Genomic DNA, 13,353 nt, shown 5'->3' with positions numbered 1-13,353 from the left:
AATGATGAGCAGTATGCTGTCAGAAAAACCCGGGAAGACTTATATGAACTGATGTAAAGTGAAATGAACAGAACCAGAAGAACATTGTACAGAGTAACAGCAATACTGTACAATGATTGACTATGAATGACTTAGCCATTCTCAACAATACAATGATCCAAGAAAATTCCTAAGGACTTATGATTAAAATGCTTTCCACCTCCAGAGAAAGAATTGATGGAGTCTGAATGCAGATCAAATTTATAAAAATATAAGTCATTCCCCAGTTGATAAATGATCAAAGGATATGAACAGGCAGTTTTCAGACAAATCAAAGCTATCTATAGTCATATGAAAAAATGCTCTAAATCACTATTGATCAGAGAAATGCAAATTAAAACAACTTTAAAATATCACCTCACACCTATCAGAATGGCAAATATAACAAAAAAGGAAAATATCTGATGTTGGAGGGGATGTGGGAAAACTGGAACACCAATACACTGTTAGTGGAGTTGTGAACAAATCTAAGCATTCTGGAGAACAGAGCTATAAAACTGTGCATATGCTTTGATCCAGCAATACTACTGTAGATTTATATCCCAAAGATATCCCCCAAAAGAGAAAAAGACCTATTTGTACAAAACTATTTATGGCAGCTCTTTTTGTGATGGCAACTATTCTCAACAATACAATGATCCGGGGGCAGCTAGGTGGTGCAGTAGATAGAGCACCGGCCCTGGAGTCAGGAGTACCTGAGTTCAAATGTGGCCTTAGACACTTGACACTTACTAGCTGTGTGACCCTGGGCAAGTCACTTAACCCCCATTGCCTCACTAAAAAACAAAAAAACCCACACAATACAATGATCCAAGACAATCCCAGAGGACTAATGATAAAGCATACTATCCAACTCCAAAGAAAGAATTGATACTGATTTGAACACAGACTGAAGCATGCTTTTCATTTTTCAAGTTTTTTCTTTTTTTTTCAACTTTTCTTATACAAAATGACTAATATAGTAATATTTTGTGTAATTGCACATGTATAACCCATATCTGATTTCTTACTGCCTTAGGGTGGGAGGAGTGGAGGGAGGGAAGGAGGGATAACAATTGAAACTCAAAACTTTTAAATAAAAATGTTTATTATTATTTTTTTAAAAAAGATGTGTGCAACATGTGTTATCATTAGTCCTCTGAAGTTCATATTGTCATTGGGTCCAAATGTAGGTGGTATTTATTGGTTGGGGGTTGGGAGTGTGCTGGGAGAGAGGGGCAAGCCAGGAAGCATGAACCAGGCACATGGTGGTAAATGACTACATCTATATTTGGGTCTTGGGTCAGGAGCTTTCATTCAATATGGAGTGACATTGTGCACACATATTAATATAGACAATATATCTAAATGAATATATTGCCATTTGGGAACGGAGTACACTAGCACCTAGGAAAACCAGGTTTCCTACCTCTCCCATGAAAAAAAATGGAGCTAGAACTGAGTCTTGAAGGAAACCAGGGATTCCAAGAGGCAGAAGGTAGGATAGAATGCATTCCAGATATGGGATAAAGCCAGTACAAAGGCATAGGGCTGGCAGATAGAGAATCCTGTGTGCAGAACATTGCAGTAGGGGAAGCCACTGGAGTTTGTTGAGTAGGTTAGGGATTATGTCTGGTGAAATGATCAGATTTGTGCTTTTGGTAAATTACTTTGGCAGCTATGTGGAAGATGGATTGGCATGGGGTTAGGTTTGAGTCAGGAAGACTAAATAGGAAAGTACTTGAGTCAAGGGGAGGTGAGAGCCTATATTAGGGTAGTAGTTATACGAGTGGAGAGGTAGATATATATGCAAAATATGTTGTGGGGATAGGAACAACAGTATTTGTCAGCTGACGGGAAATACAGGATGAGTGAGAATGAGGACTCAGGGAAGACACTGAGGTTGTAAACCTGAGTGACTGGCATGCTTTTGGTATTTTTTATAGGAAAATTGGGAAGAAAGATTGATTTTTGAGGGGAAGAGGAGTTCAGGTTTAGACATGTTGAGTTTGAGATAACCTATGTATTACAGTTTTAAAGGCAAATGGTGATACAAACTAGATCTCTGGAGAGAGACTAGGACTAGGAGTCATCTGCATAGAGATAATAGGGGAACCCATGGGAATTAATGAGATTATCCCAAAAAGAAGTCAGAAGCCTGGCTGTAGACACTTGTTAGCTGTGTCAACCTGGGCAAATGACTTAACCTTGTTTGCCTCTGTTCCTTATTTGTAAAATGAGCTCTGGAGAAGGAAATGGCAAACCACTCCAGTGTCTTTGCTATGAAAACCCCAAATTGGGTTACAAAGAGTCAGACACAACTGAAATGACTGAACAACAACAATAAATCCAAAAAAAAAAAAGAAGAAGAAGAAGAAAAGAAAGTGTAGAAAGTAAAGAGAACAGAGCTCAGGATAGAGGGTTGTGGTACACCCACAGTTAACACGGCTAGTGAGTCAGCAAAGAATACTGAGGAGTATTTGGAAAGATAGGAGGGGAACTGGGAGAAAGCAGTAAATTGAAAACCCAGAAATGAGAATAAGAATGTAATCTAGGATATGAAAGTAATCAACAGTGTCAACAATAGCAAAGAGGTCAAAGAAAAGGAGCATTGAAAAAAGATACCACAGATGGTATTTCTGCAAATTTGAAGAGATACAGTGAAGAATCAAGATCTAGAAATATGAGGAAATTTAATAAGATCAAATATCAAGTCTTATTCTTGGATTCAAAACAATCAGTTTCATAGGTCTAAGGTAAAGGAGACATGGCCAGATATCAGTTCATCTAAAAAATATCCAGGGGTTTTACTCTTAATCAATGGATCTGTGATGTCATCAGTTTGGGAGTTCCCTAAATTCAGATCTCAACCTATCCGTGTTTCCCTATCCTTTGTGTGACCTTTTATCCATTTCCACCTAAAAGTTTACCCCATGGCTTCTATCCAGTATTCTGGAGCCCTTCCTCACTTCGTCGATAGATCTTGAGGATTCCAATGGAGCACTCTGACCCTCTCCCTGTTACGTCCCCTCATTCTTCCCACCTCTTAATGAGAGGATTCTAAGTAACTGTAATAGGATTCAACAATGTGACACAGAAACCATGTATTAAGAGAGGTGTAGCTTCTGTTTTATATTCTGGTCATCAGTCTGCATTTAGAGTATTGTGTTTAAATCTGAGTGTCATGTGTTTGGAAGGAAGCTGAGAAATATTTTAGTATATTGGATAGTGAACTAGCCTTGAAGAACAGAGTTTAAGTCCACCTCGGTGAAACCTGGGCAAATCACTTAACCTCTCAGAGAAGGTGCAGACCTACGTAGCTGGAAGCATTCCCTTCCTGTTAGTTGTCTGAACCAGTGAAATCATAGAGTACCCCTGTTAGTAAGCTGATGGGGTACCAGACTGGTTGAGGGGGCTGAGGATGCTTAGCCTGTAGAAGAGGAGACTCAAGGAGGATGTGATAAGTGTCTTCAAATACTTAAAGGATTCCCACTGTTGAGTGGTATGGGACTTGTTGTGTTTGGCCTGGAAGGCAGAACTAGCTAGAGACAATGGATAGGTTTGCCAAAGAAAAAAAATGCAGATTTAAAATTGAAAAGAAAAACTACTTAATAATATGGATTATCTTAAAACCCAGTAGTATGTTCCCTCTTTTTTCTTTTAATAAAAGTATTTTATTATTTTCCATTTACATGTTTTTTGTTTTGTTTTTTTTTTAGTGAGGCAATTGGGGTTAAGTGACTTGCCCAGGGTCACACAGCTAGTAAGTGTTAAGTGTCTGAGGCCGGATTTGAACTCAGGTACTCCTGAATCCAGGGCCAGTGCTTTATCCACTGCGCCACCTAGCCGCCCCTTCCATTTACATGTAAGGATAGTTTTCAACATTTGTTTTCATTGGATTTTTAGTTCCAAATTTTTCTCCCACTCTCCCCTCCCTCCTCCCCAAGATGGAAAGCAATCTGATATAGGTTATATATGTACAATCACATTAAACATATTTCTGCATTAGTCATATTGTGAAAGAAAGTATGTTCCCTCTTATTAGAGATCATCAAGCAAAGGCTGAATAACCATTTGACAAGTATGTTATAAAGGGAATTACTTTTTAGTCATGGGTTGGCCTAAATGATTGCTGAGGAGTCTTTTTCAGCTCAGGTTCTGTGATCCCTTCTGCCCAACAACAACCAGTTATTTTGCCAATATCTGTAAGTTCTATCTCTGTATCATCTCTCCATTTGCATTGAAGGTTCTTTGTTTTATTGCCCTGAACTATTGTGATAGCCTCACTAACTTTCCTTCTTCCATTTTTAATCCCTTCTAGCCTATTCTGCACATTGATATCAGATTTAATCTCCTTAAGTCGTGGTTCTGATTGTGTCATTCTCCCATTCAAAAGCCTTTTAGAAGTCTTAATTATTTATAGAACAAGATCCAGACTTTTTATCATAGCATTAGAAGTCCTTTACTCTTTGTTCCCATTCTATCACACTATTCTCTTCATGAACCTGTATTGCAGTCAAGCTTGGCTAATTGAAGTTTCTCCCTTTCTTCCATCCCCACCTATCACAATTTTATGTATTCTTGGGAGTACAGTTTAGCTGCCTTCTTTTCTATGAAGTCTTCTTGATCCTCAACTGTAAAAAATTTTTTCTCCTCCTTTGCTCCTCTAATATTTTGCCTGAACCTCTCCTATAGCACTTATCACATTTTGCTTTTTTTATAATTATTTGTGTATGTCCCTTATCTCCCCTATTAGATTTTATTTTATTTTTTTTTAGTGAGGCAATTGGGGTTAAGTGACTTGCTCAGGGTCACACAGCTAGTAAGTGTTAAGTGTCTGAGGCCAGACTTGAACTCAAGTACTCCTGACTCCAGGGCTGGTGCTCTATCCACTGCACTACCTAGCTGCCCCTCCCCTATTAGATTTTAAGCATTGTGTTCATGGAAAAGAACCTGTTTTTCTTTATATCCCTCATGGGAATTTACCCAGATGAGTATTTAAATATATATTGAATTCAACTAGTTTTTGTATCTTCTCTGTTATATAGTATCTTTGTTTATAGAAAGAAGTACCCAGTGACTCAGGTACTAAAGACTTGAATAATCATGTGAGCATTCAACATGTCCTTCTAGGCCATCCTCCCCAGAAATTAGAGAATTCATTTGGATGCTATATTCTTGACTGTTTGGGTACTGAAATTGGAGCTGCTATGTCAGCATTCAAATGAATATGCTTTCATTGCTTTTAGCTCCTTGGAATTTTTTTGTTTGTTTGTTTTATAGTATCTTCAGCAATGTGTATGTTCTGAATCCTTTGGTTTCAAGTAGGAATACTTCCTAGAATCTTATTACTCAGAATAGTACATTTGTTTTTACTGGGATTTGTTTCTTATTCTTTAGAAACATTCTGTCACCCTGCATCTGTCTCTGTCTCTTTTTACATGTCTCTTTAAGTGGTGGCACGATTAATTGCTTTGAAAAACTGTCCATTTTTATAGCATTCAGGTTGTATTTGTAGTTATTACTAAAAATTCACAAGTATGGAATTGAAAAAAAAAGTCATTGGATTTGGCAATAAAAAGGTTGATTGTAACTTTTGAGAGAGCAGTTTTACTGTAATGATGAGGTTGGAAACTAGGTTGTAAGCAGTTAAGAGAGTGAGTGGAGATAAGGTGGAGGTATCTATTGGGCATGACCTTTTCAAGAAGTTTAGCCTTGGGCAGAAATTATAGGATGATAGTTATCAGGGATGAAAGAATCAAGTGAGGATTTTTTTCAGGATGGGGGGAGATCTGAGCATGTTTGTTTTTTTTTTAATCATAAAAGTATTTTATTATTTTCTAGTTACATGTAGAGATAGTTTTCATCATTTGTTTTTATAAGATTTCTAGTTTCAAATTTTTCTCCCTCCCTCCCCAAGACAGTAAGTAATCTGATATAGGTTATATATGCACAATCACATTAAACATATTTCTGCATTAGTCATACTGTGAAAAAAGAATCAGAGCAAAAGGGAAAAACCTCAAAAAAGAGAAACAAAAAAAGTTGAAATAGTATGGTTCAATATGCATCTAGATTCCCCAGTTCTTTTTTTCTGCATTTGGAGAGCATTTTCTATCATGAGTCCTTTGGAACTATCTTGGATCATTGTATTGCTGAGATGAGTCAAGTTTATCGCTGTGAACTGATCCAGTCATTCTGGAGAGCAGTTTGGAACTATGCCTAAGGGGCTATAAAGCTGTGCATACCCTTTGACCCAACAATACCACTATTAGGACTTTTTCCCAAAGAGATCATAAAAAAGGGAAAAGGACCCACATGTACAAAAATATCATAGCTGCTCTTTTGTGGTGGCAAGGAATTGGAAATTGAGGGGATGCCCATCAGTTAGGGAATGGCTGAACAAGTTGTGGTATATGAAAGTAATGGAATACTATTGTGTTATAAGAAACGATGGGCAGGTGGATTTCAGAGAAACCTGGAAGGACTTACATGAACTGATGCTGAGTGAGATGAGCAGAACCAGGAGAACATTGTATACAGTATCATCATTGTGTGTTGATCAATTGTGATAGACTTGATTCTTCTCAGCAATACAATGGTCCAAGATAGTTCCAAGGGACTCATGATGGAAAATGCTCTCCAAATTCAGGAAAAAAAAAAAGAACTGTTGAATCTGGATGCAGATCGAACCATACTATTTCTGTTGTTTTTGTTGTTGTTTTTCTTTTTTGAGGTTTTTCCTTTTTGCTTTGATTCTTCTTTCACAGCATGACTAATGCAGAAATATGTTTAATGTGAGTACATATATGACCTATATCAGATTACTTGCTGTCGAGGGGAGGGAGGAAGGGAGAAAAAATTGAAACTAGAAATCTTATAAAAACAAATGTTGAAAACTATTTCTACATGTAACTGGACAATAATAAAACATTTATATGGAAAAAAAAGAAAGAAAATGAGCTTCTAGTAACAGGCTTCCATTCTTTTATCTTTTTTGTTTATTTCGTAATGTGTAATATTCTTTATTGGATTTTGTAAACTCATAAGATATATGAATATTTTTGTCTAATGCTCATGAATCCTCTGTTGCAATAAACCTCAGTCTTCTTTAAAAAAAAAAAGCTTTCTCTGCATCTATTGAGATAATCATATGATTTTGCTTAGTTTTCTTATTGATGTGGTTGATTATGTTGATAGTTTTCCTAATGTTGAACCAGCCCTGCATTCCTGGTATAAATCTCACCTGGTCATAGTGTATTATCCTGGTGATCACTTGCTGTAATCTCCTTGCTATATCTTTTTTTAAGATTTTTGCATCAATATTCATTAGGGAAATTGGTCGATAATTTTCTTTCTGTTTTGGCTCTGCCTGGTTTTGGTATCAACACCATATTTGTGTCATAAAAGGAATTTGGTAGAACTCCTTCTTCATCTATTTTTCCAAATAATTTTTTATAGTGTTGGAATTAATTGTTCTTTAAATGTTTGGTAGAATTCACTTGTAAACCCATCTGGCCCTGGAGATTTTTTCTTAGGGAGGTCATTAATGGTTTGTTCAATTTCTTTTTCTAATATGGGCTTATTTGGGGATTTTATTTCCTCTTGAGTTAACCTGGGCAATTTGTATTTTTGTAAATATTTATCCATTTCATTTAGATTGTCAAATTTGTTGGCATACAGTTGGGCAAAATAGTTCCTAATTATTGCTTTAATTTCCACTTTGTTGGTGGTGAAATCACCCCTGGTAATTTGGTTTTCTTCTTTTTTTTAAATCAAATTAACCAAAGATTTATCTATTTTATTGTGTTGGTTTTTTTTTTTTCATAAAACCAGTTCTTAGTTTTATTGATTAATTCTGCAGGTTTTTTTGCTTCCAATTTTATTAATTTCCCCATTGATTTTCAGGATTTCTAATTTAGTATTTAATTGGGAATTTTAAATTTGTTCTTTTTCTAGCTTTTTAAAGTTGCATTCCCAATTCATTGATCTCCTCTTTCTCTTTTTTATTCATGTAAGCACTTAACAGATATCTGGGCATGTTTTTAAAGAGTAGGGAAGGAGCCAGTAGACTGAGAGAGGAGGCACTCTGTTGGAAGAGGTGATATGGAATAAGATCATTTGAATGGGTAAATAGTGTTAATCATTGTAAGGAATAAGGCTACCTGTACTTCATGTGAAATAGCAGTGAAGGGGGTAGATAGTGGTAGAAAGCATCTGAGTGGTAGGAGATGAGGAAAAGGGATTGCTGTGGACTCCAGGTTTTTTTTTGTTTTTGTTTTTTTAGTGAGGCAATTGGGTTTAAGTGACTTGCCCAGGGTCACAGAGCTAGTAAGTGTTAAGTGTCTGAGGCCGGATTTGAACTCAGGTACTCCTGACTCCAGGGCTCTATCCACTGTACCACCTAGCTGCCCCAGACTCCAATTTTTGATGTAACATATGAGGCAGATTTCTCAGCTGATGATTTGGGGGATGGAAGCCATGGGAAGTTTGAGGAGGGTTGAAAAGGTTTGGAAGAGCTTCTGTGGAAAGTGAGATGGTGTGTTGATAAGGAATGTTTGGAAGGATTGCCTAACAGCAGTCAGGGCCCAGTTGAGGTTGTGTAACACTAATTTATAGTGTACCTGACCAAAATGGTTGCAAATGTAATTTTCTACACATTTGTTCAACAGCACATGTGTAGGAGCAAAGGAGGCAGATGATGGGAGTTATCCAAGGCTGGGACCTTGTGTGTTGAGTAGGATTGTGAGAGGTTGAGGATGACATCTGGATTGTGAGCCTAAGTGACTGAGAGGATGGTGGTTTTGATAGTAATAGGTAGGTGTTACAAATTATTGTAGACCATAGCAATAGGAGAATGTTAGTAACTCATTATGCCTAAGGTGGAGGAGCATAATAAAGTATATTCTTTGGGACCAATGATACTTAATGGGCAGAAAATCTTTTCTCATATATAGTGAAAACAGATGTCTCCATTACCTTTCATAGCTTCCTTGAGTCAACTTTAAGAATTCCTAAACATTAAAGATTTAGGTGAGTATAGCTACATGGCTAAACCATGAGGATTTTAAAGAAAGAACATACTTTTAATAATTCCAGTACTAATTTACTTTGAGACTCCTATGTGAATTCATTAATCTTTATGTGCTTTAGTTTCCCAGTCTGTAAGATCAGAATATTGTGAAGGTTAATGTATTAATGTATGTGAACCTCTTATAATATCTCGGAGGAAGTGACATAAAAATGAGACATGATATCTTGTTTTGTATTATCATTTAGTGCTCCCTTTGTCTTACTGACTTTTTTTTTCTTCTGATATTGAAGCCCTGAAACCTGATTGCAGTATTGCAGGTGAGATCTCATTAGAGCTATATGAAGAATGTAGCTTCAATCTCTTATCAGTATCTACCCAGTGCCTTTTTTTTAAACAACCAATAAATTAGGCACTTAATTGTTATGTTCATTTAGGCAACATACATTTTGTGACTTGAGCATTTTGTATTAAGTCCCCCAAAATTCTTTTCATATTAAAGAAACTGATAGTTGGATGGGGCTGAGTGTCCCAAAGGAGTTTTATCTATGCTATACAACGTTAGTTTGTCAAGTCCCACCTAAATACAGCACAGAATTGGAGTGATTGGCCATGTGTTAAATTAAACGGATTTGTCTATACTTGATTTAGTGGTTCACTAAAATCATGGTTGAATATGACAGAATTATCATTTAAATTTCTGGCCTGAGCATTCAGGATGCTGGCAGGACAATCCATGTGAATTTTTCCATTTCATCTCAGCAAATAATTGGGACGGATTTTTATATATATAAAAAGATCCATTCTACCATACATAGTAGCAATTCTCCCAAATAACTATGTCTTAGAACAGGTAACTTAAGACTCTGAAGTCCATCATTGGAATAATGTATCTTAGATCTTAGTGAAAATACTACTAACGTATTAGGCAAAGACCTACATTTGACATTAAGAGGGAATGTTTTACTTTGTTTTTAGTGATCACTGCCTCCTCCATTTGTACAGTTCAGGTATTATACTTGGTGTTCCATAGCTGACTTATGTTTACTTGTTTTTAAATATCATATTGCCCAGGCATACCTAATGGCTGATTTCTATTTTTTTCATTTCTCTTTTCAAGTCTCCTGACTTTTCACTGCAGCCAGAAATAATTAAGACTGAAGTGCCCATTTACTTTTCCCTTTTAGGGAAGCCAGGATAATTTGTTTGCATAATTGTCGACGACCATTCACTACCTCTCAAAAAACAAAACCAAACATTTTTAATACCATCAGGAGAGGAGTTGAATTGTTATCCATCACTGAAGTAAATAGATATAGAGGATGAGAGCAAGAAAATAAACTAATAGTAATATGATATAAACTCAGATCTCTCTGTGCTTCTCTTTAATGATGTTTCTTGTTACTGTGTGCCCAAACTCCCCAAAGGGAATAGTAGAGTAATGTGAAATACTACTTAGCAAATCCCTGTGAAGAAAATGGCTGACTGAACCACTGAAAAAGATTTCTATTCATGACACTATATCTCATGAATGCAAGTATTGAAACTATACGACCAATTTTATCACTTGTCATTTCCCACTGTTTTTATTTCAAATCAAACCAACAAATATTTACTGAGTATTGTGTACAAGGTCCTATACTAGCCACTATGAAAAACACAAAGAAATATAAAATATAGACCCTGTTTTTAACAAGCTGAGTTTAATTGAGATTTAAAACCTGAAATATGCTCATTTCTTTTTCATGTTTTACTAATATCAAACAGTGTTAAGGAAAAGATAAAACTTAGTTTCTTAATTAGGATTTTGGTTATTATTGGTTCCTGATCATTATTTGCTGAAATTAAGCAGGTAAAGTTCACATTTTAAAGGAACAATGTAAAGCCAATCTATATCTGAGACTGTCTATATATACAAAATGCAGTTTCTTGGGGCAGCTAGGTGGTGCAGTGGATAAAGCACCGGCCATGGATTCAGGAGGACCTGAGTTCAAATTTGACCTCAGACACTTGACACTTACTAGCTGTGTGACCCTGGGCAAGTCATTTATAACCCTCATTGCCCTGCAAAAACAAAAAAACAACAACAAAATGCAGTTTCCTGCAGTTCTAGGTAATTTAAACTCCAAAACACTTTCACCTGAAATATCCCAGATAATTAAAACAAAAAGCTTATTTTGCTATTTTTAAAGCACATGCAGTTAATTTGACATAGCTTTATTCATTATTTCCAGAGATGTTACCTTAGAGTTTCTTTTCATTGTTTAGCTCCTACTTTAACAAAAAACTTTTAGGAACATTTTGGTTTTTAAATATTTGTGTTTTGGGGCAGCTAGGTGGCACAGTGGATAGAGCACCGGCCCTGGAGTCAGGAGTACCTGAGTTCAAATCCGGCCTCAGACACTTAACACTTACTAGCTGTGTGACCCTGGGCAAGTCACTTAACCCCAATTGCCTCACTAAAAAAAAAAAATAATAATAATAATTATGTTTTAAAGCCCTCATAGTGTCTAATCTAGATGTTTTACATTAGTAACTGCACCATGGGCTTCTTGTAGAAAGCCCCAAAAGACAAAGTCATAAAAGTTTTTACATTTACCTGACTGTAAATAATGTGCTCATTATGCATGTGTTTATCAGCTGCTTAGTCTCCAGTTTAACAGCTGTTCCCATATAGATGGGAATTTGATATTTCCTGAAGTGAGCAGAGACCTCTTTGTTTTCGAATGCAATATTGCACATGTATGCAGAGGTAGCGCTTTACATTTTGCTGCTATCTTTACCATATGTTTCTTTTCAATACCTTCTGCATTTTTGTACCAGTCATATATCACAGTTTTATATTAGCTGTATTTGTTCTATTGGTCCAGGCCTGTTGATCTTGGTCTGTTATGATGACTGTACCATGGGCAGGGAAGATTTTATTGAGAGTTTCACTGTTACATGAGTGATCAAAAATAGCATCTTTGCAGCTTTTGAAGAGCTAAGTTATCCAGAGGTGGTTAGTACAACAAGTACTACTGCTACTACTGCCAACACCACCACCACCACCATTTATATAATGCTTTAAGGTTTGCAAAACTCTTTACATGTTATCTCATTTAATTTTCACTACAACCCCATGAAGTAGGTGCTATAGTTATTACCATTTTTCAGATGAAGAAATTCAAGTTTAAGGTTAGGTAACTTGTCTAAAGGTTACACAGCTGGTAAATGTCTGAGGCAGAATTCAAACTCAAGTCTTTCTGACTCCAAATCCGGTACTGCATCTATTAGGCCACCTCCCTAGACTACCTCCAGTTTGTCTATATTTCAGTTTAACTATATATATATCTTGAATGTACATAGTTTTTTTTGCATGTTGTCTTCCCTGTCAGAATGTGAACCCCTTAAGGACAGGGATTGTTCTTGCCTTTCTTTATATCCTCAGAGCTTAACATAGTGGTTGGCACGTAATAGACACGTAATATAAATGCTTTTTGATTTGGCCGCTGTAGCCGACAGAGCTGGAAGCTTAACTGCAACTTATTGCCTTTTAAATTGGGCTCCTTTTCCCAAAATAAACAAAAATTAGAAGTATTACTAATTGATAAATACTATAAATAAACTAATAAATATTCAAATGGATCTATGTTCTTATCAAAGTGAGTATTCTATCTTTGGTTGCTTGTCCTTGGTGACCTTCATCCATGTCATCCCATTCCTCACAATGTCAGCTAATAAAAGGAAAACCAAAGATATCCCTCTTTGCTTATAAAGTGTGAGCACATAGCAAACCTGATAGAAATCAATTTAGACTCAGAAAAGTATTAGAAACATTACTTTGTGCATAAAAATCATGTTCTGACAACTTCCTTTTTAAAAATAAATTCTTATATTGGTGTTGACTGGTAAGAAATTCACTTTTCCTGTTTCCTTGGTTATCTTTTGCCAGTAGTATAAAAGAGTTCATCAATAAAAATGGAAAACATTTTGCAAAAATAGTATTGTCATGTTGGAGTAATTGTGAACTCACCATTCTTATTTCACAGGAGCAGCTACTTAAGATCATGATATTAAACTTCATAAACACAATTACCAGTAACAACAATCATAATGTTGTCATGCATTTCATGTGGTGGAAGTAATCTGGGCACTCTCACATTTTCTTATTTGGTGGAAAGTCTGGAACTTGGATTTGCCTGATCTACTTTCTGTATTTTAGTTTCACCTAGTGGTGAGTGGGACATGGTGTGTGCTCATGCTATTAGAGGAACACTACAGGAATGAACAGGGGTGTGGAGCACTTGTAAGGAGGCTTGTTT

The 13,353-nt window shown here is 36.2% G+C and overlaps 1 protein-coding gene across 2 annotated transcripts in view; it reads left to right on the top strand.

The window, feature by feature from the left end:
* TP53BP1 (tumor protein p53 binding protein 1) overlaps window positions 1-13,353 on the top strand; it is a 111,786-nt gene that overhangs the window by 67,514 nt on the left and 30,919 nt on the right. The window lies entirely within an intron of this gene.

The sequence above is a fragment of the Dromiciops gliroides genome, chromosome 2 (genome assembly GCF_019393635.1).
Source record: "Dromiciops gliroides isolate mDroGli1 chromosome 2, mDroGli1.pri, whole genome shotgun sequence".
Taxonomy (NCBI): Eukaryota; Metazoa; Chordata; class Mammalia; order Microbiotheria; family Microbiotheriidae; genus Dromiciops; species Dromiciops gliroides.
This window is presented reverse-complemented; position numbering and strand designations above follow the sequence as displayed.